Genomic DNA, 13,679 nt, shown 5'->3' on the forward strand with positions numbered 1-13,679 from the left:
TCCTCTCTCTTCCCTTCTTCCGCTCCCTTATTCATTTTACTTTTCTCACTTTCACTCTATTACACCTTCTCTGTTTTTTACTATGTAATAAACAATCCCTCTGTGTTTCTCCCTCTAGCTCTCTTTCTCTTAACATTACTCTCTTTGTGTTCTTCCCTCATGCTAACTCCTTCATTAATTTTTTTTTCTTTGTTGGGGGAGCGTGCCCCGGTGCGCGTACCCTGTGGAAAAAAAATTGACAGAGATTCTTTAAAAATATAGGTTTATTTTTATAAATTAAAGGTAGTTCTAAAAAGAACTGTTTTTTTCTTCTTTTTGTTGTTTTATATATTTTTTTAATTTTTTTTGAACATTTTGTACTTTTTTGGCTTTTCTGAACAGTTTTATTTTTTTTTGTATTTTTTATGGGGAGAAACAAAAAAAAGGGAATTGAAAATGGCTCAACTGGAGCAAAAAACAAAAAACGGAAAAAATTAGGGTTTTTTGGGGCAATTGTGGTTGTCACCAGCAAAGACGATGAGCTTTACGCTCTTTTCACCATACGACATGAGCTTACCACAGTAAATACATGTTACTCTAAAATCTTCAAATCGTGGTTGAATGCAAGGCATCGTCTCCGTTGTTTCTGGTCCCGATGGAGTTGGTTTCTTTCTTTTGGAGGTGGTCCTTGAAGACTGGGGGAGGTTTTTGGCCAGTTCCCTCATCTCTGCACGAGAATAGTTGTTTGGATGCTTGCGGGTCATATGCCTAATCATGGTATTATTACCAAAGGAATATTTTTTGTTTGGGTTGCCGCTTGAGAGTTCTGAGCCACAGATTAGGCAAGTTACCTTGGCCGCATTGACTTTTTTCTTGCCCTCTGGGATTGAAAAAAACTCCCATACAATGTGTGGCCTTGGCTGGTATGGGGTATTGTCTTCAGCTAGCCATCTTCTCCCCTGCTCCTCTTCCTCTTCCTCCTCCTCCTCCTCCTCCTCTTCTTGACCACCAATGTACTGTTGTGATGGTCCTCTTGGTGGTGGTGGTGGTGATGGTGGTGCAGATGCTCCAGCTGCTGCTGCTACTGTAGCCATTTTAAAGTACAAAATAATTCTGTTTGTTGTTAAAACAGGTCTTCCTCAGTCAAAGGACAAAGTCAGAATAAGGAAAAAAGGTGGAGTCTTTCATCATTTGGAAAACAGAACTGTTCTTGACCAATGAAAAGTGTTATTTTCAAGTCACATGATCCGGGCTTACATCATTTGGAAACCAAAACTGATCTGCACCAATGAAAAGTGTTATTTTCAGATCACATGACCCGACGCGCTTATGCTACGCGCCCCGGGGCGCGCCCGTAGTCGCGCTCCGGGGCGCGCCCGGGGGCGCGTAGCGTAAGCGCGTCAGGACGTTGCGCGATCGTATGCGCTCGCGTGCTTCTGGGTGCGCTCACGCAGTGCGTCATATGACGCATCACGCGGCTACGCGAAACGTCACGATGTTGTTTTCATTCGCGAGAATAGCGCTAACGGGACGCTCCCCGGTACGCGCCCCGGGGCGCGCCGTAACATTGCACTTACCCGTGCGTTCACCGGTACGCGCCCCGGGAGCGCCCCAGGGCAAAAAAAAAAAATAAATAAAAATTATACAATATAAAATTCGTTATAACATTTTTTACTTTTTATACCTATAGAGATTTGCTATTAAAAAACCATTGAAATTCACTGAAAAAACCATAGGTTTCACACCAGTTATAGTTAGGAATTAGCATTTAAAAAACATATTAAATTCACTGAAAAAACCATAGGTTTCACACCAGTTATAGTTAGCTGGAAGTTTTACTCGCATAAAACCATTGAAATTCCCACGTTATAGTTAGTTGGACTCACTATAACTTGCGCGTGCAATGCAGTGATGATGACGTCACATATTACATCACTCATGACATGGTCAGTGACATCACTCATGACATCACTGATGACACCATCCTTGTGACAGAGTGACAGACCTCCTTTCACTGAAATGTAACCCTTGAAACACGAATTCAAAAATAAAAATAAAAATTTTCAAAAAAATGCAGACACCCATACCAGTTACAACAACCAATTCAGTAATTCCACCATCTATATACACATCCACTAATTCACAAACAGTTCTATATAGTCACTCATACATATACTTACTCATCATATGTAGTGATACACTTATACATCCTGTTACACACCGAGAGTCATCCAAAAGATACTCTCACACATACTCACACATGCAAATAAACTAGTAAACATCCATTTATTTGCATATACAACTATACACACACTACCACCTTACTTCTAAGGAAACTTACACATACTTACTCTCTTAAACAATCACTTATAGAAACACATAATTATTTAAACAGGAACTCTTACAATCCCTCACTCTCACATATACTCACTAATATACATCAATATGCACATATACTACATTAAAACATATCTAGTTACTGATAAAGACACTAGTGAGACAGTCATTCACTCACTAACACACACATATACACACTCATCCACCCATACAGTCCTGCACATATGCTGTCTTCAAAACACATACAAAGAGAGAGTCAGTCATTCATGCATCTATGTGCTAAGTAATACCCCCACTAAACCATACAAACACTCATACTGATACTAAGAAAAACATCTAATAACCCATATACATACACATGTACCTACTCACCAACCCATGCAGCCACTTATAAAGAAAGTGAAACAATAATACATATGTTTAAATATTTAAACATTACTCACTAATATTTATTTTTCAGAAAGACACACATTCACTGGATGGTGTCATCAGTGATGTCATGAGTGATGTCACTGACCATGTCATGAGTGATGTAATATGTGACGTCATCAGCAGTGCATTGCACGCGCAAGTTATAGTGAGTCCAACTAACTATAATGTGGGAAGTTCAATGGTTTTATGCGAGTAAAACTTCCAGCTAACTATAACTGGTGTGAAACCTATGGTTTTTTCAGTGAATATATATATATATATATATATATATGGAGGATTTAGTAGGTGCGTGACTGACTGTTTAAGTGAGTTATTACATGTGTCTTACTGAATGCATGGATTACTGACTAAACTGTGTGAATGTCTGTATCAATATGTAATTTGTCTGCTGCTGCATAAGCAGCTGCATGGGTTGGTCAGTAGCTACATGAGTGTCTATATGGGTTATTGATTGGTTGCCAGAGTATTTGTATGGGTGCCTGAGTGTGTGTGTGGGTGCATGGGAGGTGTGTGACTCTGTGCTTATATGTTTGGGTGATTGATTCACTGGCTGTATGGGTTCAATAGTGCATGTGGAAACAGCTATATGGGTGGGTCAGTATGTGTATGGGTGTGTTAATGAGTGAATGGATGTCTCAGTGGTACATGTCCAAGTAACTACATATGTGAGAGTCAGTGTATGTGAGAGTTAGAGTATATTAATGACTATATGTGAGAGTCAGTGATTGTGAGAGTGGCTGTATAGATGAGTGTGTACTTGTATCAGTGATTGTATAAGAGAGTAATTCTATGTGTGTTTCTGTTTCAATAAGTAATCTGTTGTGTGCATAACTCTGTAGGTCAGTAAATGGAAGTGTGATTTATTCTTTGCTTGACTGACTAGGTTTGTGAGTAACTCTGGATGAGTGCCGGTGTGTGAGTGTCTATTTAGGTGTATGAGTGTACATGATAGTGTTGTATTGATGAGTGACTGCATGTATGAGTGATTGTATGGGTGATTGAGTAGATGTGTGTGTAGTCCTAAGAACCAGTGTCAGTAGATATGTAGTAAGTGGTATTAGTGTGTCTATGGTTTCAAAAAACAAAGTATTCTGTATTTTGGAGTGGGTGTATCAAAGGTTATATTAGGGTGTGAGGACGTGCATCAGATTATCACATGGATGATGTCATCAGTGATGTCATTTGAGATGTCACTGACCGTGTCATGAATGATGTAATATGTGACGTCATCAGCAGTGCATTATGGGGGCGCGAGTTATAGTTAGCTGAACTAACTATAACAGGGGAATTGTTATGGTTTTGTACGAGTGAAATATCCAACTAACTATAATGTCCCTGAAACCTATGGTTTTTCAGTGAATTTCAATGTTTTTTTAAATGCTAATTTCTAACTATGCCTACAAAGGTAGGACATGTGAGGAAAGAGGAAGAAAAGCGCAGAAAGAAGGAAGACAAATGCTGAAAGAGTCAACAGAAGTCCATGAAGACGAACAGAAGTGCAGGAAGAAGCAAGAGATGTGCAGATAGAACTAATAGAGGAGCAGAAAGTCCTCCTGTGACCCCAACTTTTTACTGTCAGGTACTGGTGGTAACTGACTCTGACTAACCAGGACCGGAGCCAGTGCTATGGTAAAAGACACTTAGAATACAGTGAAAACACCTACATACACTAGGGAACACTATGCGTTGGGGTAAGCCTGTGATTAGCATGACCTCCTCAGTATTTGCCAAAGGTTAGTGCCTGGGTGTTGTGAATGTAATGACATATGTGATACACTGAAGTATGTTTTCTGTTTCCATAGTTACACGTCACATAGCGTCATCTTCGAATGCTCGGAGATTACTTATGTGACGTCATGAGGTTCCATTGCCGGATGCTGTTATCTCTGGCTGATAGCGATTCGTTATCTTTTGGCTCCCTGTGGGCCCTTATTAAATGCTATAATAAATCTTATACTATAGACTTCTGTGTCATCGAGTCCTTCCCACAACACTGGGTCATGCATGAGTACATGGGTACATAGGGGAAGATTACAGTACTGCAAGGAGAGTGCATGGTGAATTTATAAGTGCTTGGGTTTTGGCAGAGTGATTGGATAAGTACATGGTGCTGGCTGGGTGATTAAAGGAGTGCATGGGTAGTGACAAGGAGATGGCTGGACTGCATCAGTAGTGCTCAGGGGTTTGTAGCAGTGCATGTGTTAGTGCCTGGGTGATTGCTTGAGTACATGGGTAGTGATGGGATGATTACAGTGCTGCAAGGACAGTGCATGGTGATTTTATAACTGCTTGGGTTTTGGCGGAGTGATTGGATAAGTACATGATGCTGGATGGGTGATTTGAGTAGTGCATGGGTAGTGACAGAGGGATTTCTGGACTGCATGGGTACAACCTGAGTAATTGAAGGACTGATTCAGTACTGTGTAGGTTGTTAGAGGTCTGCATGTGTAGTGCACAGGGGATTGTAGCAGTGCATGTGTTAGTGCCTGGGTCATTCCATGAGTCCATGGGTACTGACTGGAAGATGAATTGGCCTTTTGGCTAGTGCAGCGGACCTCGAATATGGGGAACTGGGTTCGAGTCTTGGCAATGACTCTGAACATCCTGTGATTCTGGGCAAATCACTTGTTCTACCCGTGCCTAACAAAAATGAATGTTTCCTCATGTAACGCAACTGGTGCTGTTTAAAGTTTGCGCTATATAAAACTCTGTAAAAAAGATTAGAGTACTGCAAGGGGTGTGCAAGGTGAATTTAAAAGTGCTTGGGTTTTGGTGGAGTGATTGGATAAGTACATGGTGCTGGCTGCATGATTGAAAGAGTGCTTGGGTACTGACAGGGCGATGGCTGGGCTGCATGGGTAGTGCTCAGAGAATTGTAGCAGTGCATGTGTTAGTGCCTGGGTCATTGCATAAGTACATGGGTACTGATTGGATGATTAGAGTACTGCAAGGACAGTGCATGGTGAATTTATAAGTGCCTGGGGTTTGACGGAGTGATTGGATAAGTACATGGTGCTCGCTGGATGATTGGAGAAGTGCATGGGTAGTGACAGGGCGATGGCTGGACTGCATGGTTACTGCTCAGGGTATTGTAGCAGTGCATGAGTTAGTGCATGGGTCATTGCATGAGTGCATGGGTAGTGACTAGATGAGTAAAGTGCTGCAAAGAGAGTGCATGGTAAATTTAGAAGTGCTTGGGTTTCGGCGGAGTGATTGCATAAGTACACACATGTCACATCAGGCCCCACCTCCTCCCTTCACCACTATGCAAACACGCCCCCTGGCGGGTTTTAAGTTGGCAAATTAATTCCCCTTGAATCCTGAGGGTCCCTGGGGGCCAACTAGCCCCCCAGGTACCTCCAGTAAGAGCCACAGAGCTGCGTTGCAGGGAGGTGGTCCGAGGCCACGCTCCTTTTTATACCTCTCTGCAACCAACTCTGTGGCGTTTACTGGATGTACCTGGTGGGTAGGTGGTCCCCAGGGAACCTCAGGATTCAAGGGGACTTCAATCCCCAACTTAAAACGCACCAATGGGTGTGTGAGTGCATGTATGGGACTATATGTAGTTTGGTGTAAATGTGGTGTTTGGTCAGTGGTGTATGGGTCTGTAAGTGGGTATGTGAGTGGTTGTATGGGCATGTGAGTGGTTGTATGGATCTCTGAGTGGGTGTGAGTAGTTGTATGGGTATGTGAGTGGTTGTATGGGTTTGAGAATGGGTGTGTGGGTAAGTGAGTGGGTGTGTGAATGGTTCTGTGAATTATATCATCAGTGATGTCATTTGAGATGTCATCAGTGATTTCACTGACCATGTCATGAGTGATGCAATATGTGAGGTCAGAAGTAGTGTATTGACGGGGCATATGTTATAGTCAGCTCAGGTAACTATAACTGCTGAATTTCACAGGTTTTGTATGAGTAAAATATGAACCTAACTATAATATCCCTGTAACCTTTGTTTTATCAGTGAATTTTTAAGATTTTTTTAAAGTTATTTCCTAACTATAACGTCCCTGTGAACTTTGTTTTTTTAGTGAATTTCTAGTATGTGTGCATGTATGAGTGGCTGTATGGGTCTTTGAGTGGGTGTGTGAGTGGCTGTAAGGGTCTGTGAATAGGTGTGTGAGTAACTGTATGGGTCAGTGACTGGGTGTGTGAGTGGCTGTATGGGTTTGTGAGTGGGTATTTGAGTAGCTGTGTGGATGTGTGACCAGTTTTGTGAGTGGCTGTATGGGTTAGTTAGTTGTGTGTGATTGGCTGTATGGGTCTGTGAATGGATGTGTAGGTGTCTTTATGAATCTATGAGTGGGTGTGAGAGTGGCTGTATAGAACTATAAGAGGGTGTGTGAGTACCTATATGGGTGTGTGAGTGGTTGTGTGAATAGATTTCTAGGTGTGTGAGTGACTGTATGGGTTTATGAGTGGGTGTGTGAATGGTTATGTGGGTGTGGCAGTAGCTGCATGGGTCTGTGAATTGGTAGGTTATTGGTTTTGTAGGTGTGTGAGTAGCTCTGTGAGTGGCTCTGTGAGTGTATGTGAGAGTGCATGAAAGGGTATGTGAATGGATGTCTGAGTGTCTGTGTGGGTGTGCCAGTAGCTGTATGAGTGACTGGGCCAGAACAGAACCTCATCTGCCCCTTTATCCAACAAGATTCCACAGTTTTGCCCAAAATGTCTACACAACTGGAGCACTTTCCACTAGTTAATTAGTAAGTGATACCTCATTGGGTAATAACTAGTGCATATTATATACTACAGCTATGTAATGGACCACAAGGAAATGTCTCCGGTGATCTTGTGTGCATGCAATTTCAATGTGATTGTTCCACGAGTGTCTTGGTCCACAAATCTGTGATAACATGAATCGTCATCTAGAGAACAGGACAAGACTACAAAGAAGGGAATCTCCACAAAACAAGAGTACTTCCTCCGAACTATATGACGTAAGTACTTCTTTATTTGGTGGAGCTGTCCTCAAAATTCCTCTGCATCAAGAACGTGTCACCAGAATCAGAGGGAAACATGCTGTGAGGCCTTTTGGTATGCTATCCATCAATGTGGGAAAAGGCGGGAAGACCTTTCCATACTACTAAGTAAAATGGGGCGAGGCCAAACAAGCGGAGTTTGTAGATGATTTTGGGCATTTACATACTCAGGGTAAATAAAAGGGAAAACCCTGACTCTCTTCTCAAAATTACACATGTAGAGGGGGACTGCACAGCCTCCTTCCATGGGCAGATTTGGTCCCGGTGACGCCATCCCCAAGGGCCCATCTTTTTGATGTTGGGTGCCCTGGAGACCACCCAGGGCACCCAGTCTGTTGCGCTGGGGACCGCGGGGCAGCTTCAATACCCCCATGGTCCCTGACAGCTCCCCCTCCAGTGAAAGCCAACGTTTCTCGGCATGCAGAGAGCAGCCAAAAATACTGCTCCCTGCATGTGGGACCAATACTTTCATCTGTTTTCCTGTCCGCCTGCTGGGAGCGGACTTACTGTTTGCTCTAGCTTGGGGGGAGCTGTCAAAGCTCCCGCCTAGTGAGGGGGGCTTGGTTTGCAGGGCCAAGATGGTGGATTGTCTTAACGCTACTCCGCCACCCTTCCCCATTATCTGTTACTTTCATGTCAGGAACGGCATCCGCACACTACCAGGACCCTGCCGGCCTGCCTGCCTAAGTGCCACCCTCCTGCATACCTGCCAGGGAGTCAACTGAAACGGGCCACCCACTGCCACCATGTACTGGTGGCCTGCTATAGAGAGTGTGGAGCAATGAAGAGGCCGTGTGTCGTAGTGAGATGCAGCTGGCTTGTGGACTTGGTGTCTGGCATAGCTGGTGGCTGTCAGGAAGCAGAAGCTGGGGTCATTGTGGGGCCTCTCGAGCACTGCCTGTGTTGGAAGTGGAGTGACCGCCTCGCACTGGAGGAGCCCCGCGATTGGAGCCCGGTTGATCTGAGGAGCTCTAGAGTGAGACTGTGTCTGGGTGCCGGCCCCTTCTCCCGCCTAGAATTGTGTGTGGGCTGTGTCCTGCCTCCTTACCTGCAGCACTCTTCCCTGCTGGTTCTCCAAGTTGCAGGGCCTACCGAGTAGCATACTGGCACCCTCGAGAGTGGCTGCTACTGTCCTGTGGCCCAGGGTGGGGCCAACCACACAAGCCCTGTAAAGCAGTGGCTGGATTCCCTCCCTGGAAATTGAGGAAGCCTCATTTCCATGATCACTACTTCACCTTTTTAATACCCTATATTTATGATCATGTACTTTTCCCACCTGGCAACAATATGATCTTACTCCTCACACTGTCTGTTAAGGATGTGATTAACTGTCAGCACCTGGCATCCTAAGCTTATTTTACTGCTGCTGGTTGCTGTATTGTGGCTTTTTTTGGCTGGCACTGTCTTCAGTCCTCTGACTTTTTTGCTGACAATGCGACTGAAGTGCCATACCTTCACTTACTCCTATTGTTTCTGTCTCCCTGGAAGCTGTGAATTTCTATGTTGTTGAGACCTTTGAAATCTAGGGCTGCATATACTGTGTTGCGCCATGACCCACTGGCATGCGACCACAAGCGGATCTACGCACTATTGAATACTGGCCCCATCATACTCACTGTTCGTACCCAGGAGCTGGAGTCATGCCTGACTTAAAAGTAATAGAGGTTTTGCAGAGATAGGCCCCACATGCAATACCAACTCCAGGGCCACCTCACACTCATCTACTATGGAAGTCGATCAATTGGACCCAGAGAGACAGTTCTCTCCCCCTGGGTATTGATTTGATGCGGTATTTGAGGTTATAGAATGCTCCTGTGTCGGGGGGCGTGGCTTAAGCGCCGATGTAACCAGGAGCAAACCTCGGAGCTCTCCGTGGCCGACCTCCGTTGCAAACGATCCTGGAATGCTGTAAGGGGCCCTGGCACCGCAGACTGTTGGGGAATATCCAATGCCCATCTGGAAGACCTTTCAGGCTGGTGGACTGAGGAGCGACGGAGAAAATCAGGGATTTTCTTCTCTGCTGCAGCCCACCGGAACGTACATTAAAATGGCGGCCTGGGCCCGAGGAGTTGCTACCCACAATTAGGGATGACAAGTGTCCCTGGAGTGCCTCCTAAGTGGAATCTGGGTGACCGAGTGATGTCCGAGCCTCGACTGGGGAGCCGCTGCTAGGGGAAGCTGAGGGACAGTAAGTGCGCTCATGTGTCTCCTGGCTGCCCGTCCGAGGATGCTCGTTTGCCCAGCTGCATGGTTGATGATGGACGGTCGATCTGAAGCCCCGCAAAATGAAACGTTGGTTTAACGTTCATCTGCAATGAAAATGAACGCTTTGAGAACGTAAAATTGACAGAGTGGAAAAAAGAAGAAGCCACTTTCAAGGCGGAGTGCAAGCCTTTATTTAAAATGAACAAGAAAAAATCCATCGGAAATATGGAATGAAACACAGATGAATATATTTAGTTCACGCGAGCAACAAAAAGATTGTACACCGCAAGAGTGAGTAAAGTTAACGAATATCAGATTACACCATGGTTCAGCCCTGACGAAAATCTCTGACTTCAGAACGGGATTGGAAACGCGTCGGCCTTTTTTTCGCCTACGAGGGAACCTTATTAAGTGGGACTCTTGTGAGGGTGCAATAACATAAAACCATACCCTTAGAGAGAATCCAAAGAATATCTAATTCCCCTGTAGCGAGTCTGTTTGTGTGCTTCACAAAAGAATAAAGTGTGAATAACCTTAGCACAGGCAGGCAGACGCTGTATAATATTGACTGGTGTAACTATTGTAGAATCTACAAAATAATCTATGCAATGGTATGCTCTACCGTACTGATATGTTTTTAATGTTTTTTACTATTGTTTTTTTACTATTGTTTGCACAAATTGTTCTGAAAAATGAGATGAGTATCCCTGAATGCACTTAAAACGTATAACTGTTGCAGAAAGGAAATTGTAATACACACAAATGTTAAAGTGAGGTACAATAACTGCATGTATTGTATTTGAAATCTGCTGAATAAATAAGCAGTAATGAGAATTGGAGGCCAGGTAGTTTCTATGTGATATAAATGACCCTAAGATGGCGGCATGAGAGGTACTGCCTGCGCAGCGTTCAGACCAGTGAGCTCCATACTGCACTCCAGCGCAGTCTGAGTCCTGAGGTGCAATTGAGGTATTTCGTGCTGGCACAGAGGAGAGATGCGAGGTCCCGGGAATTAGAGCAGTGGGAGGCCGTCTGCTTGAAGGAGCTGAGGTGAACTGGGAGTGCTGGCGAGGACAGAGGAGGGAGAGAAGCGAGCTTTTCCCTCATGCTGAAGTCTGCTTGGCGGTGATTTAAAATAGTGGCTAGCCCAGCAGAGCTGACACCAGACGGAACGACCGACGGCTGCGGACAGTGAGTGCCCTGAGACTGTTACTGCCTGAATGCGCTGGTGCCTGGGAGATAGAGGCGCTTTTCATGGGAGCTTGACTGCAGCTGCGGGCAGCGAGAGAGGGTGCACGATTCCTGGCCAGCATGCTGTGATTGCCTGGACTCAAAATGGAGGTGAGCGGGACATCATCCACGCTGGGAAAAGGCAGCCTGCAATTGTGACTGGCTCTACACAGGCCCAACAGTGCTGACCGGAGGTGATTGCTGAGTTGTGCAGCTAAGTGGATGGCGCCTGGTGGCATTTTCAGTGAGGAGCGAAGAGTTGACCAGGTGAAAGACGCTGCGGAGGACTGTGTACCCCTGAGCCCTGAGGGGGGATGGGAGCGCAAAGCGTGTGAAGGACCTGGGGGCTGATGAATGTCCTTGGATGACCTGGTGCTACCTGAGGCTCCACTAAGGAGAGAGCGCTTGTGGATCAATAAATGTTAAGTGATACGGCGTCAGGGGCTACTGGCAGACACTGCATGAACCGCATCTAAGACCCCTTTGGACAGTGTGATGAGCGGGGGAGTGGACTGATGATTAGGTGTGGAGGCACTGCTGGTAGTGTGGGGCTCCAGTGCCTTGGAGAGTGGGGAGCTGGGCCGGACGGTTGTATGACTCAATAACTACTGCCTGAAGCACGACTGCCTGAACCACGACCTCCTAAACCACAAAAGTTTTAACAACGATCTATTCGTTACAACTACTTTTTTTACAACGACTTCTTGAACAAAGAAATTCCTTTAATTAGTATTTTTTTGTGGGGGGAAAACCCCCCAAAAATCCCTTTATAACGTGTTGCAAGATTTGAAAGTGATTACACGTCATATTTAATACAAATGTAAAACAACTCATTTTAAAAATTATACTTATAAAAATAATTTTAAGTATTAAAAAAAATATTCATTTAAAGAAATGACCTACCTTTGACGCCAGCCAGGATGCATACGAAACGATGCTAATGTTAACTTTTTTTTCTTAACCTATCGCGGGAGACATTTTGTGATTGGGCAGAGATGAGTAACGTATCACTCCAACAAAGCCCAATCGTAGTGAGCGTAAGGGGATGGTAGGCGGAAGACAGCGGAGAGAAGTGATGTGGCCGTCAAGTCGTGGTTCCGGCCGTCGTGGTTCCGGCATTCGATGTTGAGCAGTCTTCGTTGTTCTCTCCGCGTTGTTCAGGTGAGTCGTTGCTCAAGCATCGTGGTTTAGGATGTTTCCCGGGCCGGACTGCTGCAAGGGTGAAGGAAACAACGACTTCAGACGCATGGGAATGTTCTGATGATGTGACCGAGCACGCCCTGCACCACTGGGACACGCAAGGAGACCTGTCTACATGCAGAGAGGGCGAGTCTGGCTTTGCACAGTGCTATTTCTACATAGCGACGAGGGTGGTTGCTCCGGAAGGGCCTGCTCCCAGTCAACTTGAGACTCTGGGGGTAGCCACTTGGAGAAACTGCCAGGAGAGACCAACGGCTCAACGGGCATCTGGCGTGGACTGGTCAGCACGGCCTTGGGGGGAGAACAGACATTACGCCGCCTAACTGGAGAGGAGGAGGCTTGTAAAACCTCCTGTTATATTCTTGGCTTCTGTTGCCTGCAAACTTCAAGATGGGCAGAGTGTCCAGGAAAATGGGTTTTGAGGTCCTGCTGATGGAGGAGACAGAGCAACATACGGACGATGAAGACACTGCCGCTGGGGGGCAAGGGCCTAGACAAACTGGAGACCCGTCACTAGGAGATATTATGCAGGCCATTGTCGCTGCGCGGGAGGCGCTGGAGGCGAGAATAGCCGCCATTGGCTCGGATCTCACCCTATTGAAAGACAATCACCGAAAACTCAAAAAGAGAGTGGCGATCAACGAAACTACCATGAAAGATGTACCGGACACAGTGGCAAATCTTCAAGCGTCACTGAAAGAAGTGGTGAATAGGGTCAAAGTGCTGGAGATCAGGCCAGAGGACAGTGAGGGGAGCTCAGGGTGAAATAATCTCCGTATCGTAGGAGTCCCGGAATGTGAGGAGGGGTCCGACGCGGTTCAGTTTTTGGAAACTTGTCTGGAAACAGAAGTGGCACCTGAGGGCTTGTCATCCTTTTATGCGCTGGAACGCGCACACAGGGTGCCGGCACGTGTGCTGAAACCAGGGGCTCCGCCCCGTCCTTTGGTGGTGAGACTGCTGCATTACAGAGACCGAGACTTCATATTGCAGATGGTCCGGGAACACCAGAACCTACAGATTGGGAACAGTAAGGTGATGATCTTCCCAGATTACAATCGGGAGGTGCATCGACAGAGGGCCTCTTTCATGGCAGTCAAGCGAAAGTTGCATCAGATGCATCTCTCTTACGCCATGCTGTTCCCAGCCCGCCTCAGGGTGACTGCAGACTCGGACGTGCACTTCTTTCTCACCCCGCAGGCTGCATGGGATTGGTTAGAAGCCCGGGGCAACGCTGGAACGCGCTCCCCAGGATCCGCTTCTCCTCTGGCCCAGTTGCCCGATTCATCACCGTTGCAGAGACCCATCTCCCCTGC

The 13,679-nt window shown here is 45.9% G+C and overlaps 1 protein-coding gene across 4 annotated transcripts in view; it reads right to left on the reverse strand.

Moving 5' to 3' along the window:
* Window positions 1-13,679, reverse strand: part of FRMD1 (FERM domain containing 1) — a 797,190-nt gene that overhangs the window by 421,260 nt on the left and 362,251 nt on the right. The gene's annotated exons all lie outside the window — the stretch shown is intronic.

This window comes from Lissotriton helveticus, chromosome 6 (assembly GCF_964261635.1).
Source record: "Lissotriton helveticus chromosome 6, aLisHel1.1, whole genome shotgun sequence".
Classification (NCBI taxonomy): domain Eukaryota; kingdom Metazoa; phylum Chordata; class Amphibia; order Caudata; family Salamandridae; genus Lissotriton; species Lissotriton helveticus.